At 34.8% G+C, this 22,214-nt stretch overlaps 1 non-coding gene across 1 annotated transcript; it reads left to right on the top strand.

The window, feature by feature from the left end:
• The first annotated feature begins 207 nt into the window (after window positions 1-207).
• Window positions 208-289, top strand: TRNAS-UGA (transfer RNA serine (anticodon UGA)). Its single transcript has one exon. It is a non-coding gene; the product is annotated as a tRNA-Ser (tRNA).
• The last annotated feature ends 21,925 nt before the right edge of the window (window positions 290-22,214 follow it).

Consider the following 22,214-nt stretch of genomic DNA (forward strand, 5'->3'; position numbering starts at 1 on the left):
GTCTTCTTCTTGAACATGATAAGAAGCAAATATACTCTTTAACAAGATGGTTTCGAAATTGTAACGATTGGAATCAACTTCGAAAGTTTTCCAGGAAGATCCAAAATATGTACATAATGATCAAGTGTAGAGGATTCGAGTAATAAAAGTTTTCTAAGTATCGATCATTTAAATTAACAAAGATTATTAAAAGACTTTCTCGTCTACGTCGATATGTCCGAGTGGTTAAGGAGACAGACTTGAAATCTGTTGGGCTTCGCCCGCGCAGGTTCGAACCCTGCTGTCGACGATTGTCGCTTTTGTGCGACAATTCGGAAGTCACGGTAGAGAACTCATAATTTTTAGCTTAAAAAACAAAAAGACTACTTTTCGACAGATATGTGGGGCTTAATATTGACATGAGCAAACACCAAACCAACAACATGCTGGTATTAAAAGTGAGTCAGTATTGTTCATCTAGCGATCAATTAAAAGTTTTAAAATAGAAGAGCAATTAAAAGGAATATGAAAATAAAACTAGAGATCTAAAAATAAGACATAAAATAACAGTTTTATATTTGATTCACTTTTATATTGATCCACTAAAATGGTTACATCTACATTTTAAGTTGGGCAATATCTTTGTTTATTTCTTAAATACTAAATATATTTAATTTACATTCATACTTATACAATTGTTTAGCTCTTTAAATGTAGAAAGATGCCAAATAAGAACCATTGAACTTCACATTCTCAATAATCCCCAACTTGAAGTCTAATGCACTTCAATTCAGTTCTTAGGTTGGCTCTATGAGTTGATCATGATGCGCATCAAGACATCTCAGGGGTTTTCAGAGTTCATCAAGAGCACCGTTGGGGTGACGCATGGTTGCCCTCTATCCTTCTCACTTTTTGGACTTTACATTGATGAGTTGGAGGCTTACCTGCAAAAGAATGTCCATCCAAGGGATGATTGTTCCTTGCATCAGGTCTTGATCTACATTTTGATTTTTGTAGATAATGTAGTCCTCAGACCTCATCTTTGTAGGGTTTTACAAAGACTCCTTGATGGTCTTGCTTCTTTTTGTGATGTGTCATAATTGACAATGAACCTAGAGCAGATCGAGGTGATGGCCTTCAACTACCTTAGGACCTCTCACCTCTAGTTCTCTTTACAGGGTAAGGAGATTAAGAGCTCATCATCCTACTCATATCTAGAGGTCAAGTTCTAAGGCCCTCACTTCAGTATGAGACCTGCACTTCAGCCCTGCATCTGCAAGGGGTATGGTTCTTTAGCAAGTGTTTCAAGCATCATTTTTAGGACACAAAGTCCAATCTAGCTCTTATGAACACTTTGATTGGACTTAAAATGGTCTATGGGCATGTGGTGTGGGGGCTCTCCTTACTTGAGCCAGATTGGACTTCGATAGAGAGGTCTCAAACTCTATTTCTTCTGCGTACTATCTATTGTTGGCAAACCACTTTGCATAGTATTGTTCAGGTTGAGTATGGCGTGCATCCATTTAGACTTGGTACTACCTTTGATTCAGTATGGTTCATTCATTATCTATGATGTTTCATGGATTCTTCTAAGGGTCACAACAAATATACCTACCTTGCCTACTACTCCTCTATGGAGATTGCCTAGTCGGACCCCACAAGAAGGTCTTGATGTTGGTATGCTCAAGTGCTATCTCTTTTGAGGTCACATGTGATCAACATTGACCATCATCTTCCTTTTCTTTACTCTATGAATGCCCCAACCCATCTATTACCCTCCCATCTAGAGTTGAACAAACACATCAAGATGGATATTTATAGATGTTGCATCCTTAGTACTTGGATCAACCCCTCAAGGGGGTTTGAGTCCTATGATAACCTTCTACACCGAGCATATTTTAGATATTCAGGATGGGATCATTATTCACCCCTGAACTAGCTCTCCCATAGTTGGTCACATACACTATGCATCTCTCTTGGTTCCTTCACGGTTGTTTCCCATGGACTCCACATTGAGTCCAACCACCACTTACTATGAGTTGATAGGATTTGGTAGTTGTGTGATATGGGGGTGGTTGAGATGGAAACTAATTTCATATTTTGTTTCCCTATATACTACAAGATATATGGGGGGCTCTATTGTTTATTCAAATAGACACAGTCTCTCCCTGCCTTCTTTTGATACACAAAGGTGCCTTTCCCTCTACTTGCAAGAGGCTTTGAGGCTTTGGGAGCATTCCTTCAAGCAAAGTATCCACAAAGACCCACACTAGGATCAGCTCATCACATCCTTTTATCATGGTGGTTTCCTCCTAACCGGGAACCAAGTAGCTTCTGAATTCTTCCTTAAGAATCCCCTGGGTAATTCATCCTCACACAACCTCCTTGTAGTTATAGCCTACACCCATACCCTCTCCCAAATATTTTGAACAACAGCTTGGGGTATCCTCATGCCCAAAGGCCTAGCCCTTAGTTTTGGATTTCTCCCAATTATTTCGGATAGCTAGGGTGGTAGTTTGACCTCTCTTCACAATTTCTTTCTATTTTTTGTGGTTTCTCTTGTTCCTTTCCCCAAACATTGTTTGGTGCTCCTAGTGTTGGTTTCTCTCTCACCAAAATTTTGTAGTCCCTTTGATGCATTTTTTGGTTTTAATTGGACTTTAACAAATTTATCATATCTTATCTCAAACCAACTTTGGCATTGGTCATTTTAAAGGTTTGATGGAGCACAAAATTATTTTGGAGGATGGAAAGTTCAAATGTTCCAAATTCAAACTTATAATCAACAACTTATTTATTTTATCATAAACATTGTCATCAAATTTTATAACATATATTATAACTATCGCATACATTCTTACATGATCTTACATATGTCAAAAAAAGTCCAAAATGGAAGATCCTAAAGGGGCATACCCAAGCATTCTTTCATTTTCCTAAAGTCCAAAAATGAAAGTAACTTCTTATTTACATGCATTATTTTACCATTTTTGCTTAAATAGTTTCATTCTTTAAGGATAAATTATTATTTTAAATAGATTAAAAACAATACAAAGATTTACAAGATTAACGATACTTAATTCTTCACATTGACCAAATCTAAAACCCCCACAAATAGAACACTTAACTCCAACAACCATTAGGGGTAAAAATTTGGAAGGCCAAAAGAAGTGAGATTAATGAAGGATTATCCTTAACACTCAAGTGGAAAAGTATTCTAAGAGGTAAAAGAAAATTAGTGCTTGGATGACTTGCACGACCACCATGAAAATACTAAGTGTTATTATTGTGGAGTCTGATCAGTCTCCAAATGGGAGATTTTTATGATGTGGAGCCTAATCAAATTCAAAGGTTTCTTTGGTGCATTTTTCCTCCAAATTATTTCTACTAGGGTTTTGGGGTAGCGCCTCCAAGATGGGGTCAAGGGGCAATGCCCCAAGTGTGCTCCTTGTTGCAACACAGGGTGGGGTCGAGGGGCAACTCCCTCACGAGGGTTTTCAGGGGCAGTGCTCCCAAAGTCAAAAATGACCTTATATTATAAATGGTGTTAGCTACTATTGTTCTATTATTCTAGCCCTAATTTTGTAAGCAGCAAAAAGCTTTATAAAAAGGCTTAGGATTAGGAATTTTTCATAATGGGTGATGCAAAAATTAGTTCTTGCAACAATATTGAGTTGTAAGCGATTATAGACTATAATTAGGTTGTAATCATTGGATCATAATAATATAATTGGATTTATTGTTGGTGGATGTAGCCCAGGGATTGGGTGAACCACATTAAATCTTGGTGTCTTGTGTTCTCTTATGTACGATCTACTATTTTTTGATATTGTTTATATTTGCATGTAACTGTTATTTTTGTCTAAGGTTAATCCTAACACTAAGTTCAAATGGAACCCATACTTAGGCAGATTTTATAGGATTGTGATTGAATTGTCAAGATCATATGTTGCCGCAATGATGAATCTTAATAGTCCAAATGCCCAAGGGAAATTTTTTGAAAATGAATTAAAAAATTCAATCTCTAGTTCAATAGAATATTGATGGGATTTAAGGCTTATATTATACCCAATGAAAATATACGGTTGTGTATCGATATTAAAACTAAGTTTCTTGAATACAAAATATGTATTGCTATAGTTGAAATTGATGAAAGATCAACCCCACAACTCCCAAGAATCACCTGCATGCAAACACCTATCACAGAAAGAAAGGAGCAAAAGCTATGGAAGATGGAATTGCTAGATCCACAGATGAGACATTCTTGATGAGAAAAAGAGTAATTGCTATAATCAAAAGTAAATCAATTATTACAAAGAGATCAATTCTTATAAAGGAGATCAAAACCCTAAAAGGTAAAACCTAGGTTGCATGATAATAATTAATAAAAGAATTAATAATTATATGCCCAAACTTTAGTTTAAGTAAACTAGAGATAATAAGTGACTTAATTATTAAATCAATATGATTTAATTAATATGAAATAACTTTATTACTTTAACTCTCCCCCCACCCCCTCTTAAGATAAACTTAGGGAGTAGCTAAAAACTTTGAAACTACTATTGAAAGTAAATTTGGGTCTAGGCAACAAGGCTTGATGAGGTAACCAAGCACAACCAAAACTTTTAAAAGAGGAAAAATAGAGAAAACCACATGGGAAAAACCCTACTCCAAGAAGAGATGCAAATAATGCTGAAAAAACCTAGTGAAGGACTAAAGAAGCCTCCAAACTAGGAAATGTCCCAAAAGATAGATAAAAAAGAGATGGTCATGTAGAAGCTGCAAAGCTCTGTCAAAAATAATTGAAATCTGAAGAAACTCCATTGAAATAGAACCTAACTAGGTAGAGAAGACTATAATCTGCATCAAATTAGGATACACACAAAGGCATACAACTGAACTCGAAGATACAAATGGCATGAAACACCAAAGCCTAAAAAGTTGATCAATCAAGCATGGAAGGTTGTATCCAAAGTAGGAATGAAAAGAAGAGTGTCTATATGGTAGATGATCCATCTCACCAAAATGCATAGGTACCCAGCCATTGCATCCACCTAGTACATGGGAACAAAAACTAAATACATGGCTCACTCTATCGAACCAAGGAAGCATGAGAAATAACAAAAGAACCCCCTTAATGCAGACAAGGATGAGGTGACAAGAAACAAGAAAAATGGTCCAAAAGAACTACATGTCAAGGAACCACGATCAAGATGCACAAAAGAGTACATATGTGTTTACTGAAGTGATCAATCTCAAACATGTCACATGGCTAATGTCATAGAAGGGAAACTCACTAGACAAAGGAAGATGGAAAACAAAGGTGAAACATCAATGTTGAGATAATGGGTGTTGCACATAATATTGTTATTTTATTATTTTATTTTATTATGTAATGTTGTGCCTAGATGGACGTGCAACATGTAAAGATTCCCATGGAATATTCTGATGAGTTGTATTGTAACATTGTGAAAATATTTTATGTAATTATTTAATATTGGGGAAAAGAATTAAATGCCCAATATTAAATGTGGGGTCAGTGGGTTAGGTAGCACATGGTATTAGCACATGGTTTATGTAATACCACTTAGTGGTTTTGTGGGACTTGCTACTATATAAGCAGCCACAAGGGTAGTTGTTGTATAGAAGAGAGAGAGAAAGAGTGACAAGGAGAAGACAAAAGGCAAGAGTCGAGTGGGACAAGGCTTGACAGGTTAGCCAAGGGAGCATTTGTGAAGGTTGAAAGCATGGCATGGGATGTGTGGATTCATGCTTGTTCACATAGTTTGCTCGGTTATGGCTATGGCCATGAAGGCTTCCATGGTTGTATGGAAATGGTATTTTTGCTAAATAATACATGGTGATGGATGCTTTTGGAGGCTGGGTTTTTTCCCTCAATGAGGGTTTCCCAGGGTATATCTTGTGTCACAATTTTGTGGGTATGTTGTCTATTCTCTTGCATGTGGATTTTAATTCCGTGTTTATTTTAGATCTATTATGGGTTATGTGGAAACGGTTATATTCTTTATTGCCAAGTTTCCTTACAAGTGGTATCAGAGCTATGGTTTTATTATTGTAACCCTAGATTGAATCCATGGGAATGCATGAGAGGATAAAAGAAAGGGCAAGATATATGAATGATTTATTGCAGATCTGAAGACTTTGGATTTGTTGTTATGATGGGATGTTAAAAGATTTGGGCATGTGAAATTGTTGGACAAAAGGTTTTTCGGATGTCTTCATTTAAATGAGGGTTTTGGGGGGTAGCTTGCAGAAATGACCTCCTGGGCAAAAACAGACCTCACCATTGGATCCGGGTCGACATTTCCATAAAATTTGATATGCCCTAGTTTGGCCATGTTAAGAGGAAATGAAAGAGTTTTTTAGTTTCAGCCCATGATGGCCGTCAAATTTAATCCCGTCGGAATTTTCGTCACTGAAAAAAATTAAAAATGAAAAATCGTACTGAAAATGGTAAAAAGACTGTCTTAGTAAAATGGCCATAACTTTCTCTCAGAATATCGGATTTCAGAGTTCTTATAGGCGTTGGAAAGCTAATTCAGAGCACTACAAGATGGTGTAGGTTTGGTTCTATGATTTTAAAATTTTGTCAGGTTTTAAGAGCCCTAAAGTCAGATGTTATTTATTTTGAGCACGGATTAGGGCATAACTTGGGCATACGGAGTCAGATTTTGGACTTCGAGTAGTCAACGGAAAGCTCTTGGAGAGCTCTACACATTGGTTCAGATTTGGTGCAGGTTTGGCATGATTTATTTGTTGATATATTTATCTGAACTGTTTATGGTATATTTTGACTATGGTAACATTGTGAGTTTATGGCATTGGAGATTTAAGTTTTGATGTCATTGTATACTCAAGTTTGGTCTCATGATGATATGGTTATCAGTGTTTGGTTTCGATCTGCATGATGGCTTGTTGGATCTACAAGTTGTGCAGTGTTGTAAGCGGTCTATACTTACAGGTTGCATTTATAGCTTGGTTATGGGTTGTCTTTGCCCATTGATCTTTCATTATTGATGCATATTCAAATTGGTGACTTGGATTTGGGTTGTCTATGCCCTAAGTCACATGATTTACTATTTATCTTCATGTAGAGGGGATGAGATTTTGTTACCAGGTACAGTCATGGTGGAGGATTGTGGTTGACTATGCTTGGTTGGACATACTTTGAGAGCCAGATGCTCGGTTCATGGATGTGATCATGGTGTCATAGATTTTGGCATGACATGATTGGATATACAGGTACATCCTTGATGTTCATTAGCTTGGATTTCTGATTTGGTTATGGTGGTATATCTTCTTGGTTGAGGATCATGGTTATTTGGTTTCTTTTGAGGAGCTCATGATGTGCACTTTGAGTTCTTTGATGGTTTGATGCCTTGGTTGATTCTCATGGTTGGAGGATGGGTTTTCATCATGATGTCATGGATAGCTTGGATACATGGTTTAGTGGGAGCTTGTGACAGTGATGGGGTGACAGTGCAGGATTAGTTCCTGGTTTGGTTTGGATCTTCATATAGGAGATGGATTTTATGATGCCACAGGTGACTTGGTACCACAGTTGAGTGGGAGTTGTTGGCATTGATATATTTATTGAGTGTTTGCAGATGTTGAAGATTTGTCTTAGATCCTGTTGCTGCAGAAGCATCTTTGACATTTGCATGGTGCACTTGTTATCTTCATGGTGTGTGAAGATGGATAGATCTTAAGGACTCATGGGGTTCTTGGTTATCTTCATGGTGTGTGGAGATGGTTCTTCATGGTATGTAGAGATGGTTTTCTTCATGGTGTGTGGAGATGGTTGCATCTTGAGGACTCACAGGGTTCTTGGTAAAGGTGTGGTTTATGCTTTTATTTGGCATGTTATCCTTGGTGTGAGGATGGTTTCATTATTATGTCATGGTATACTCTTGATACGCGTTTAGAGTTGTGACATGTTATGGTGTGTTCATATGGAGCATGTTATCTCTTTAGTTGAGATGGTAAGATCATGTTGTCATGCTTATGTTCCTGAGGCCATGGTTGGAACTTTGACATTGATCTTGGTTTAGTTTCTTGGTATTGAGTACACTGATCATAAGCTGGATACTTCATGTTATTGCTATGTTGCATTTGGATTTGGCATGGATTGATTGGTTACAGGTGCTCATGGATACTTAGAGATGGTGGTGATGCTAATTTCTCTTGGATTAGAGAAGTATTTGTTGGGACGGTTGATGGTTTCAGCAGGAAGTCCGAGCGGCAGTCACCTGATATGGACTTGAGAGGAGATTGTTCTTAGATGAGTCTTGGTTGGAGACTTGGGTATCTTGATGAGCATTCTCATTCCCCACTCTTGGTCTACTCGACGGTTTGCTACTTGAGAGGTATAGCCCATTGTTTCTCTCAGTTGCATTATATTTATGCTTGTCTTTCATGGATATGGATCTTGAGCTATGGTACATGAGTTAGTTCTGGAGGGTTCATTTGAGAGATGGTTTAGCATTGGTTATCTCCATGTGCATATGTTGTTATGCTGGTTAATTTTGGGAGATGGTTTTATATTGGGCATATTCCTTGGATTAGGAATGGTTATTCCTTGGTTTAGGAATGGTTTATTGAGTTTGATCTTCTTGTGAGAGGCTTACATCCATGATGAGTTATATGGTATGGTTTGGGTGTTGTTGATGCTTCTTGTTGGGGTTTTATGAAGGAGATCATACTTGCATAGTTTACATCTAGAGGTGTGTGTAGAAGGACATGATACAGGTTTGATTTGCATGGTTTCTCCGGTCTTGGTTATCTTCCTGGATGTTCAGTTTTGCCTACATTGGATTTGAGATTGGTTAGAGATTGTGATCACTGGTTTGTGCTCATGTATGTCATGTGAGAGATGACATGGTTATTTCTTTATCTCTTTCCTTTGTTGGTTGTGGAGAAATTGAGAGACTTGTTATGAGAGTTGTTCTTGCAGGATATCAGTTTATGTATTGTGGATGTCCTTGATACTACATGGATTCACTTCTTTGAGATGTGTTGAGTGGATTGGTTATAGATTTGACATTATCTTTTGCAGTGGGAGCTTCTTGGTATATATGTGGCAGGTATTGCTCTTGAGGCTTGTGATTGCAGGTTATAGATTGGATATGTCGGTGATATGAGATTCACTTGTTATACCTTTGAGGTATGGATAGTTGGATGGGTTTGGCACTTTGTTGTGGGTGTTATTTCAGCTATGGATATTTTGACAACTATGGATACATGTGATTACCATTGGATCAGGTTTTTTGTGCTTGGAATTTTAGTTGGTACAGGATTTTATGATCTTCTAATGCGACAAGTTGGGTGGTTTTCTCTTTGGATGGCTTCTATGTATGTCCAGTGGGAGTGGCATAATAGGAGGTGAGATCATTCATGTTCGAGATGCTGGATACTTTGATTTTGTTGCGGGTACCAGGATGGAGCACTTGGTATATTTTGATCCATGATGGTGGATGTGCTGGGAGGGATTGTTCCCTTGTTCATTTATGTGGCTACGGATTGACCCTATGCAATGTATACAACAAGTGGGAGATTGTTGAGATAATGGGTGTTGCACACATTGCATAATATTGTTATTTTATTATTTTATTTTATTATGTAATGTTGTGCCTAGATGGACGTGCAACGTGTAAAGATTCCCATGGAATATTCTGATGAGTTGTATTGTAACATTGTGAAAATATTTTATGTAATTATTTAATATTGGGGAAAAGAATTAAATGCCCAATATTAAATGTGGGGTCAGTGGGTTAGGTAGCACATGGTATTAGCACATGGTTTATGTAATACCACTTAGTGGTTTTGTGGGACTTGCTACTATATAAGCAGCCACAAGGGTAGTTGTTGTATAGAAGAGAGAGAGAAAGAGTGACAAGGAGAAGACAAAAGGCAAGAGTCGAGCGGGACAAGGCTTGACAGGTTAGCCAAGGGAGCATTTGTGAAGGTTGAAAGCATGGCATGGGATGTGTGGATTCATGCTTGTTCACATAGTTTGCTCGGTTGTGGCTATGGCCATGAAGGCTTCCATGGTTGTATGGCAATGGTATTTTTGCTAAATAATACATGGTGATGGATGCTTTTGGAGGCTGGGTTTTTGCCCTCAATGAGGGTTTCCCAGGGTATATCTTGTGTCACAATTTTGTGGGTATGTTGTCTATTCTCTTGCATGTGGATTTTAATTCTGTGTTTATTTTAGATCTATTATGGGTTATGTGGAAACGGTTATATTCTTTATTGCCAAGTTTCCTTACAATCAACCCCCATGGCACTTTAATTAGAGTAGTGCATGTACAATAAGGCATAATATATGGTGAATCCCAAGAATACAATAATCTATATGAGTATCCTCAGATGACACTGCTCAAAACGGAAGGAAAAATAACTTAAACAAAAATAGAAATGCAATATAACACTTTATCTTAGTTTGTTTGCAAGAATGCATACAAATGATGTCTAAATAGACTATCTAAGAGACATAAGGTTGATACAATAGAAAATACAACCCATGAAAAATCAACTAAAGCAACAAAATTAATCTGTGAACCTAAAACAACCAAGATATCTACCAGAATGCAAAAATACAAAAAAATGAATAGAAGGTGTGTGAAGTAGAATATGGGAAAACAATTAGCATCACTAGAAAGAGTACATAAAAAAATTTGCAATGATATAAAGAATTCTCAAATCAAAGATAGGATGCTCAAGATATGTCTCTTGGAATGCAAAATAGAACCTCTAGTTTTGATTGCATAAACTAATAACCAAACATCATCAAAATTCCAAATAAACATCACCATTACGACTAGCTCAGAATCAACTTTCTGAGGATATCTTGTTTACAAAACATGGAGTCCAGATGAGCAAGTTACAGTCAAAAAACCACAGATAGGTCAAAAAAGATCTAGAATAGAAAAATAAAAAATCACCACCTCATTTCACGTGCCAAAATGCATTAGGAAGTGTATCTGCCAATACTAGAAATTAGTTCAAGAACCATACTAGTTTCATACCAAAATTGTCTTAGGAAGCGTGCAAGTTCCATACCAAAATAGCCTTATGAAGCATGTCAATTCCATAACAGAAATAATCTTGATTTTTTCCAAAAAAAAATCAAATTTTGTGCAAAAAAATATTAATTTTTCAATCAAAAAATCTTGATTTCCATGCCCAAATATCATAAAATTGTTGGCTCATGAAACATGCCCAATTTGGGAGCTATAGTTTTTTGCCTCAGATTCCAACTATATCCAAAATAGACAAATTTTATATGAAAATAGGGGTTTTTGGGTGCTCTAAGCTCAACAGTGAGGTTTGTTTTGGTTCAAAGTGCATTGAAGAATGGTGACCCCCCAAATCCAATATGAAAAAACTCAAAAAAATGAAACCCTATAAAAGGAAAAAGAAAAAAAGAAAAAAACATAGATTTAAAAGCCTAGCCAACCCTCTCATAAATAGAATAGGGGCATGAAGATCTGAAGCTTTGGTGCCATGTTGAAGTTGATGAAAGATCAACCCCACATTTCCCAAGAATCACCTACATGCAAGCACTTTTAACAAAAAGAAAGGAGAAAAAAAGATGGAGGCTAGAATTACTAGATCCATAGATGAGACATTCTTAATGAGCAAAAAGAGAAATTTCTATAATTAAAAGTAAATCAATTATTACAAAGAGATCAATCCTTATAAAGGAGATCAAAACCCTAAAAGGTAAAACCTAGGTTGCATGATAATAATTAATAAAAAAATTAATTATTATTTGCCTAAATTATAGCTTATGTAAACTAGAGATAATAAGTGACTTAATAATTAAATAAATATGATTTAATTAATTTAAAAAAAACTTTATTGCTCTAACAAATATATTCATTTTCTTTGTCATGCTAAATTCAACTGCTTAACATAATAAATGTTGGATGAGCATAGTACATCCATTTAATAAACATAAACATTATATCATTGCAAGATAGTGAAAACTATTGGAAATATAGATGAAGTAATTGAGGGTGGGGGCGCGCAAATCAGTTACCACAAAACAAATCTCGATTCCTTAGATGTCTTAAATAACTAGTTACTGCTATCACTCGGTAAATACATCAGAGAAATGCTATAACTTGGTAGATTAATTAACATGCATGCAAAAAGTAGATAACATGAGCACAAGAGACACCGGATTTAATGTGGAAACCTAATATGGTAAAAACCACCAAGTAACTAGCTACCAATTTTCACTCTTCTAAAATGAGCCTTGTTTGGAGCCAACCCTGTTAAAGGTTACAATACACATTCTTAGGTGTGACCTTGTTAGAGGATTTAATCACCCTGTTAGGAGTGACCTTGCTAGAGGTCTTTAGAAAAATTCAACTGAATTGTCACCTTGTTAGAGGATTTAAAAAATGGCTATTAAACCAACTCTATTAAGAGATTTTGAAATCACTACTACAATGGTGAGAAAGTAAAAATGAATTGACCTAAATATGATGCAACTCAATTTGTTGATTACAGATCTCTATTCTGCAACATTAGATCCTCCTCGATCAAATATAGCTTTTTCACTCCTCAATGATCTTTGATTATCCTTCAAAATTTGCTCTCACAATAATCAGTCCTCCTTCTCATTCACATTACATCAAATCCATCACTTACACTTAGAATTCGCAACTTGACCTCTTATATATACCATTTAGATTATCAAGTCAACTCTTTCACAAGTTACATTTACCAATAATACATACATCATTCGGCTACAAATATTACATTAAGAAAATAAAATTTACTCCTCAAAATAATGAAATCCTTCATTGGTCACCCCTGCTCGGTAAGCACTACTTCTAGAAACAATTTCTTGAGTTGACTATCTTAGCTCGATTAATAATGCAAAATTTGCAAAATCCTTTGGCTGCCAAGTGAACTCAGTAAGAACTAAATTTCCTTCGCTGACCATGAGAGCTCGGTAAGAACTGTCTCTACCATATTTTCCTTTGATGACCAAGTGAGCTCGGTAACAACTGAATTTCCTTGATCAACCTTAAAAGCTTGGTAACAACTGTCTACACAAGGTAAAGCCTAAGAATGCTTGGTAGACACTGTAAACCTTTTTTGCTAACCTTATGAGCTCAGTAGACTTTTTCTTTTGCCATACTAACCAATTGAGCTTGGTAAACTCTGTCTAATAACTGATATGACATTTGTGTAACATCAAAGACAACACAAATTGAGCAATTGTAAACACAACATGTCATAACAGAATGAAATTTGAAAACAAGTCTTTTCTAACATAATGCTTCTCCCTCTTATGTTTAATTCCACAAAACTTCTCAAATATAGTAATCTCCCTCTTGCATAATAATCTCTCCCTCTTACATAAACTCTCTTTTTCTTGCGAATTTTAAAAAGATATGACAATAAACTCTCCCTCTTTGACAACACATGCCAAAGACAACACAAACCAAATGAATAGCAATGTACCTTATATACTGATGCATATGCAATATCTTCATTACTTTGCTACATCAATTGATGGATCTTCAATTATGTTTCTATTGATGCATCACTAAAATTGTATTTTAGTGAGCTTTAGATAGGGTAATGACCCCTAACTTACCTCTTAGATACAAGAATGCATCTTTAGGTAAAGGCTTTGTGAATATATCAGCAATTTGTTCCTTTGTATGGACATATTCCAATCTGATTTCCTTATCCTGCACCAATTCTCTAACAAAGTGATACTTTATAGTAATATGCTTGATTTTTGAATGCATCACTGGATTCTTAGATATGTTGATTACACTTATATTGTCACGAAACATAACAATAAGTTCTTTGATTTCTTGCTTCATACCTTTCAATAATTGTTTGAACCACACAATGTTTGTGCAGTTTACTACTACTGCAACATATTCAGCCTCTGTTGTGGACTGGGATGTACAGTTTTGCTTTTTATTTGTCCAAAAAACCAACCTCTTTCTAAGAAAGAAAGCTCCTCCACTTGTACTCTTTTTGTCATCAACATTCCATGTCCAATTTGCATCAGTGAACACTTTTAAATTCAATTTTTTTCCAAATATATACCATAATCCATAATCTTCAATTCCTTTTAAATATCACATGATCCTTTTGATTGCCATCATGTGATTTTCTTTTGATTTTGTTGAGAATCTTGTTACAATTCCTACTGCAAGGGAAATGTCTAGAGTTGTGTGTACTACATACTGCAACTTTCCAATCATAGATCTATACAATGTTTGATCCACTTCCTTTGATTCATCATCCTTGGTAAGTTTCAATCCAGTACACATAGGAGTCCCAACTGGTTTGCAGTCTTCCATACAAAACTTTTTCAGTATCTCTTTGATATATTTAGATTGAGTGATGTAGATGTCATTCTTACTCTGATGAATTTGAAGAACAACAAAGAATTTGATCTCACCAAACATTGACATTTCAAATTCTTTGTTCATTTGTTCTGAAAATTCTTTACAAAGATCATCATTTTCTAGGAACAACGTATCATCTACGAATATTTCTGCCAAAACAATCTTATTATCTGATCCTTCTTTGATGTACAAGCTACTGTTATCATTAGTTCTTTGAAAACCAATCTGAATAAGATAGTTATGCAATCTTTCATACCATGCTCTAGGGGCGTGTTTTAGACCATACAATGCTTTATGTAATTTTTAGACCATGTCCTTCTTATCTGGATCAAGAAAACCTTCAGGTTGTTCAATGTAAACTTCTTCATCCAATATACCATTGAGAAATGTTGACTTGACATCCATCTGATAAACTTTGAATCCTTTATATGCAGCATATGAAAGTAAGGTTCTGACACCTTCCAATCTTGCAACAGGAGCAAAAGTCTCATCATAGTCTACACCTTCTTCTTGAGAGTATCCTTTGCATACCAGTCTAGCTTTATTCCTTGACACTTTACCATCTTCATTTAACTTGTTTTTGAATACCCACTTAGTTCCAATCACATTATTGTCTTTACGCCTAGGTACAAGAGTCCATGTTTTGTTTTTCTCTATCTGTTCTATCTCTTCATTCATAGCTTCAATCCAACTTTCATTTTCTAGTGCATCTTTGACATTTCTAGGTTCAAAATCAGCAAGTAAACAAGTGTCTTTCAACTTACTTCTTGTCATTGTTCCTTCAGATTTATCTCCAATGATCTGATCTGGTGCATGATATTTCTTGACATACTTGGCTAGCACAGGCTCCTTGCCTTTTGAATGACTTTCATTGTTATCCTTCTATGCTTCAACTTCTAGTTCTAGTTGCTTGGGCTCGATAGCTGTTGATTCGATAGCTTCTATTTGCAACTTAGGTCCTTGCAACTTTGTAGGTATTGACTCAGTTTGAACTTCCTGCAACTCGATTACAAAAGACTCTAGAGTAGAAGATTTTTGATTGACAGATGTGCCTGGCACTGTATCAGTTTCAATGAAAACAAATCTCCTGTAGTCTTCAAGTTCTCTTTTGCTTTCTTCTTCAATTCTTTCTGCAAACTCATCAACTTTTACATGTGCACTTTCTATGACTTTGTGAGTAGACAAATTCAAACATCTATATGCTTTACTTTTGCAAGAATATCCCAAAAATATTTCTTCATCACCCTTCACATCAAATTTACCTTTTTTAGATTCTTTCAAAATGTAACATTTTCTTCCAAATACTTTTAGGTAACTTACATTGGGCTTGTAGCCATACCATAACTCATAGGGGGTTTTGAATGAGTCCTTCTTCAGTTGTACTTGGTTCAAGGTAAGAACTAAAGTGCTAATAGCTTCCTTCTAGTATTTGATAGCAATGTTCTTTTCAATCATTAAAGTTCTTGCATAGTCCATGATAGATCTATTCCTTCTTTCAGCTATTCCATTTTGTTCAGGAGTTCCAAGTGCTGAAACTTGTCTTTTGATTCCCCTTTCAATGCAAAATTTATTGAACTCATGTGAAATGAATTCACCACCTCTATCTAACCTCAAACATTTCAGTCTTTTGCCTATTTCCTTCTCTACTTTGTCCAAATACCATTTAAACTTTTCAAATGCTTTTGATTTCTCTCTTAGGTACATGACAGTCATCATTCTTGAGCAATCATCAACAAAAAGAATGAAGACCTTTTCACTAGTATAACTTTCAATTCCAATGGTCTACACAAATTAGTATGCACAATTTCTAAAATTTCTTCAGACTGGTAGTTCTTTCTTTTAAAGCTAGTCTTTTCCATCTTGCTAATTTGACAATTCTTGCATAGACCCACCTCAGGTTTCTTTATGTTAGGAATGCCTCTTACTTTCCTAAATTTACTTATTTTTACCAAGTTATCAAAGTTCACATGACACAACCTTCTATTCTATAACCAACTTTCTTCAACTTGAGCAATAAAACATGAACATTCACCAAGTTCAAGATAAAACAAGTTACCTTTTGTTTGATTGCCTGATCCAATCAGCTTTCCTTTGCCATCCAGCAGTCTTGCTTTTCCATGCATGAATTCCACTTTGAATCCATTATTGAGTAGCTTTTCCACACTCAAAAGATTGTGTTTTAGTCCTTATACCCAATATACATTATCACATACAAGTTCTTTGGTCAGTGAGATTCTTCCTTTTCCTTTTATGCAACAAGGTTCATTATTACCAAATCTCACACTGCCACCATCATAGTCTTCAAAATGTTCAAACTTAGTTTTATCACTAGTCATGTGATGAGAACAACCACTATCTATAATCCATGTATCATTTTTACTTACATGAGAAATGAGTGTCATTTCCTCATCATTATCAGATTCATCCTTTACAGAAATGTAAACAATTTCATATTCTTCTTCATCATCAGAATCATTAGAATCATTAGCCATGAAAAATATTTTCTACCTTTATCCTTGAATGATTTGAAGTCTTTTTTGTCATTGCACTTGTGGCATTTCTTCTCATCCTTGTTCTGCTTATTTGGGCACCTAGCAGCGATATGTCCAATTTCCTCACAAGAAAAATAGAGTAGAGAAACCTTACCTTTGTATTTCCCTTTGCCTCTTGAATATTTCCTTGTTAACAGAGCTTCAATTGCCTCAAGATCACTATATGAACTTTTTTTTGATTCTTCATCACTATCTGACTGAGGATCCTTTATCTTCTTGCATTTCTCCTTGAGTGAAAGCTTGGCTTTAAATGTTGATTTAATGTTCTTGGCAGCTGGAACATAATTATCATAGTTGTCTAGCTCAAATGTAGTCAATCTTCCAACTATGGCCTCTAAATTTATCTTATGATTTGCTTCACATCTTCATTCTTGAATTGCAGAAACTTTGATTGCATAAATAGGAAGCAGAGTTCTAAGAACTCTACTTATAATGGTCTCCTCCTTGATATATCCTCCATATGCTTTGATTGCACTAACACTTGCTTTAACTCTTTCAACATATTTTCTATGTTTTCATCCTCTCTCATCCTCATTTGACCTAATTTTCCTCTCAAACTTTTTTCCTTGGCTCTTCTTACATTATCATCACCTCCATAGATCTCTTTTAGCTTGTTCCACATTTCAAAAGCAGTTTTGCAATCATTGATGTCATCAAATTCTTCATAACTTAGAGAAGATGCAATATCTATCATCATGTTGTTTTGAGTCTTCTTTTCAACAATATCATTGACAGATAATGTACCAACAAGTTTTACATATTTTTCATCAAGGTACTTCAGCCCTTAATCACCAATAGAAGCCAGATTAAGTCTCATCAATCCCTACCATGCTGAAAAGTTGTCCCTGTTAAGTCTTGGAATTTCCCTCTTGTAAGACATCCTGATCTTTAGCTTAGATCCTTGAAATCTTTTCCTACAAGCACCAAGACCTCTGATACCAATTGTTGGAAATATAGATGAAGTAACTGAGAGGGGGGGGTGAATCAGTTACCACAAAACAAATCTTGATCCCTTAGATGTCTTAAATAACTAGTTATTGCTATCACTCGGTAAATACATCACAGAAATGTTGTAACTCGGTAGATTAATTAACATGCATGCAAAAGTAAATAACATAAGCACAAGGTACACCAAATTTAATGTGCAAACTCAATATGAGAAAAAGCACCAAGTAACTAGCTACCAATTTTCACTCTTCTAAAGTGAGCCCTATTAGGAGCCAACTTTGTTAAAGGTTACAATACACACTATTAGGTGTGACCTTGTTAGAGGATTTAATCACCCTGTTAGGAGTGGCCTTGCTAGAGGTCTTTAGAACAATTCAATTGAATTGTCACCTTGTTAGAGGATTTACAAAATATTTTTTAAACCAACTCTGTTAAGAGATTTTGAAATCACTGCTACAATGATTAGAAAGTAACAATAAATTGACCTGAATATGATGCAACTAAATTTTTTGATTACAGATCTCTATTCTACAACATTAAATCTTCCTCGATCAAATATAGCTTTGTCACTCCTCAATGATCTCTGATCATCCTTCAAAATTTTCTCTCACAATAATCAGTCCTCCTTCTCATTCACATTACATCAAATCCATCACTTACACTTAGAATTCGCAACTTGACCTCTTATATATACCATTCAAATTATCAAGTCAGCTCATTCACAAGTTACATTTACCAATAAACCATACATTAGTCGGCTACAAATATTACATTAAGAAAATAAACTTTATTCCTCAAAACAATGAAATCCTTCATTGGCTGACCCTGCTCGGTAAGCACTACTTCTAGAAATAATTTCTTGAGTTGACTATCTTAGCTTGGTTAATACTACAAAATCTGCAAAATCCTTTGGTTGCCAAGTGAACTTAGTAAGAACTAAATTTCCTTCGTTGACCATGAGAGCTTAGTAAGAACTATCTCTGCCATATTTCCCTTTGATGACTGAGTGAGTTGGTAACAACTGAATTTCCTTGATCAACCTTGAAATCTCGATAACAACTATCTGCACAAGGTAAAGCCTGAGAATGCTCACTAGACACTGTAAACCTCCTTTACTAACCTTCTAAGCTCAATAGACTCTATCTTTTTCCTTATTGACCAACTGAGCTTGATAGACTCTGTCTGACAACTGATATGACATTTTTGTAACATCAAAGACAACAGACAATTTAACAATTGTATCCAAAAACAACAAGAAAAGGCACAAAGTTGCAACACAAGAAGAGAGACCAAGCATGTGGGTGATCTCAAAATAGTGGGTGCCACTTTTTGACCAATTTTTACATTGAAATCAATATTTTTGAAACAAACCTCATGTTTGAGTGACTATCTCTAAAACTATGAATAATTTAAAGATGACGTAAACTAGTGATTTCTAGTACTATGTTCCTACTTTGTAACCATTTTTTTTTATGGAGGTCATATTTTTCACCTAGCCTCTTTGGTTAAGAACCAAGGACTAAGGGCTATCCATTTCATCAAATTCACCTGAGGTACGATCCTGGCCTCATCCCTTTTAGATGTCGAGGGCCTTGCACTCGGCAAGACTTGATCCCTAGTGGGATCTTTGTGAGCCTTTCAACTTCACCAGTAGACCAAGGGCCCTTTGACTATAACCATATTTTTTAATTTAAAATTAAAAATTATTTAAGTCAAATTTTTCTTCTGCTCTAAAAGGTGGTACATATGAAAAATCAATATTTTTAAAGAGTGACAGTCTGCTTGACAAACATAACTTTTTTTCTAGAAATGATAATGTGGTAATTCTTTTAGTGTTGGATTTGTAACATCAATATCTAGAGGATGCATTTGGTTTGATTCAATTTGGTTGAATATTGTATAGTTTATGAATTTTTGAAGTGACATCAATTGTAATTCAAACATACGTTCATTTTAACACTGATAACTTGAACTCAATTTATCATCAATCAATTTTCGTTTTTAAATAGAAAGCTATCTCAACAACTTATTTCTTAAATTTTATTTTATTTTAAATGACCTAATTTACAATTTTTTTCGAAGTGTCAAAGTCAGTTGATGTTCAATCATTAATAACCTATAATGAGTTAAACTCATATTTGAAAGTCTCAATGAATATAATATGTATAACAATTATAGTCATTAGAAAGCTTGCATCAAGCAACACAGATTGGAATTTTTTATTTTATAGTAGGAGATCATTCAATCTCAATTTTGGGAGTCAAAACAACCAATTTCATTTTTTTTTATAAAAAAAATACCAAAATTTTGTAAATTAACGTATTCGCGTGAACACCATGTTCATGCAAACACTTTTAATATGTTTGCTCGAACATAGAAGAGTAAATAATCTGGTGACTATAAATTTAATTTAATGTGTTTGTGCAAACATGTAAAATATTTTGTGTTCACGCAAACATGCAAAAGAAACAAAATACTAGCATCACCTACAGTGAGGACACAAGTTTGAAACTGAAGCAAAATATTATAAAGTTCCTAGGAAAAATTATAAAGTTACTACGAATTTATTAAGGCAAGGGAAAAAAATTTATTTTTATGATTTTTTTATGGGAAACAAGAAAGGAAAACAAAACAAAAATGTAAGGAAGAGATATCATGAAGTAGAACAAAGAAATGTTCAAAAGACTTTGACACATTATCATCAAATTAAATAAGGTCTATAATTATATATATATATATATATATATATATATAATTTATTTATTTTTATGGTATTGAATTCAATTATGTATCAATCTTATTTTTTATCTAATTTGATTCATTTATAAATTTGTTGCAGACAATCAACAAGGTGAAGGTGAAGAAAATGTTGAAGGAAGCTCTACAAAAGTAGAAGAAGTTCATATGGGAGAAGGATCACAAATGCTCCCTACGAAATCTCAAACAATGAATCTTGAAGAAGGTTCAAGATCACTCTCTATAGAGGTTCAAATAATAAAAGTTGGAGAAGGGTCAAAATCCTTCCCTGCAAAATCTCAAACAATGAATGTTGGAGAAGGCTCAAGATCGCTCCCTGTAGAAATTCCAATAACAGAAGTCAAAGAAGGGTCGGGATCAGGTGCAGGAACTGGTATGGATGAACTCGTAGATATTGCTCAATCTGTAAAGAATAGAATTTCTCATAAAAATTTAGATCATTTACTTAAAATGGATGTTGATAAATTGAGAACACTTCTAGCTACTATTCAACCCTTAATTTTGTCTAAGAAAAGGTCAATGAATAAGAATATAAAAGAAATAATAAATAAATTTGATAACATTGAAACACTTGAACAAGCTCAGTTGCTTTCACTTTTGCTTACACAAAATAAGTTACAAGAGGCATTGAAATTGTGAGGTGTAGACACAACATCAAAGAAAAGAAGATTTTCTAACATGTAAACTTATGTGATTGGAAATGTTAAACAAGGTTTGAGAAACATAGGAAAGTAGTCTTGAACTAAAGATAAGTCCATGGCAAGAAAAGTGATGTTGATGTCTCTTTTAAATAAGAATATGACCCAAAATAGAAAAATATCTTCAATTTTATCTGAAATGGGATTTAGTAGGAAAAAAATAAGAGAATATGTTAAGAGAAGATTAATTCTAGATGACAGTACTATGGAAGGCAATCGGACAATCATGTGTAGAGTACCTTGTTCTGGTAGGATTGATGAGGGATTAAAAAATTTAGTCATATCATTTCATATTGATAACACGCATCCTTCATCAAATAGTAGAGATGGTATCAGGCATAGGATTGCATCTAGTCAGTATGAACATCATACAAAAAATTAGTTGGATACAACACAACATGATTTATATTGTCATTTTGTAGTGAACATCCTAATGTAGAGATTGGGCAAACGTTGTTTGAAAAATTGAGGTCATACTTTGTGAGGTCAAACAAAGTGTTTGAAACATGTTGGTGTCGTCATCATATTGAGTTTGATCTCCACTATCAAGTATTTTGAAAGTTTGTAGAAGACACATACGGTTTTCATGTTGCTCCTCCTAGTAGGAGAATTGAGTTTATATCATCCATTCTATGTGACAAAATAGATTATCCAGCTGGCCAAATGAATTGCATCAAAAGATTATGTGAAACATGTGGTGAATTGGCTCTATTTATTTTGGAAATTGAAAATATTGATGTAACAAAAAAATTGAATTGCAAAAGTTACAAGTATGTGAAGAATGAAATAAAGTTGGGGAAAGAGACAAAAAGGTTGGAATATGTTGAAGAGGAGTTACCTATTGTAACACTTATGGATAGAATTAA

This window comes from Cupressus sempervirens, chromosome 2, assembly GCF_028749045.1.
Source record: "Cupressus sempervirens isolate cs-2001-9-10 chromosome 2, ASM2874904v1, whole genome shotgun sequence".
Classification (NCBI taxonomy): Eukaryota; Viridiplantae; Streptophyta; class Pinopsida; order Cupressales; family Cupressaceae; genus Cupressus; species Cupressus sempervirens.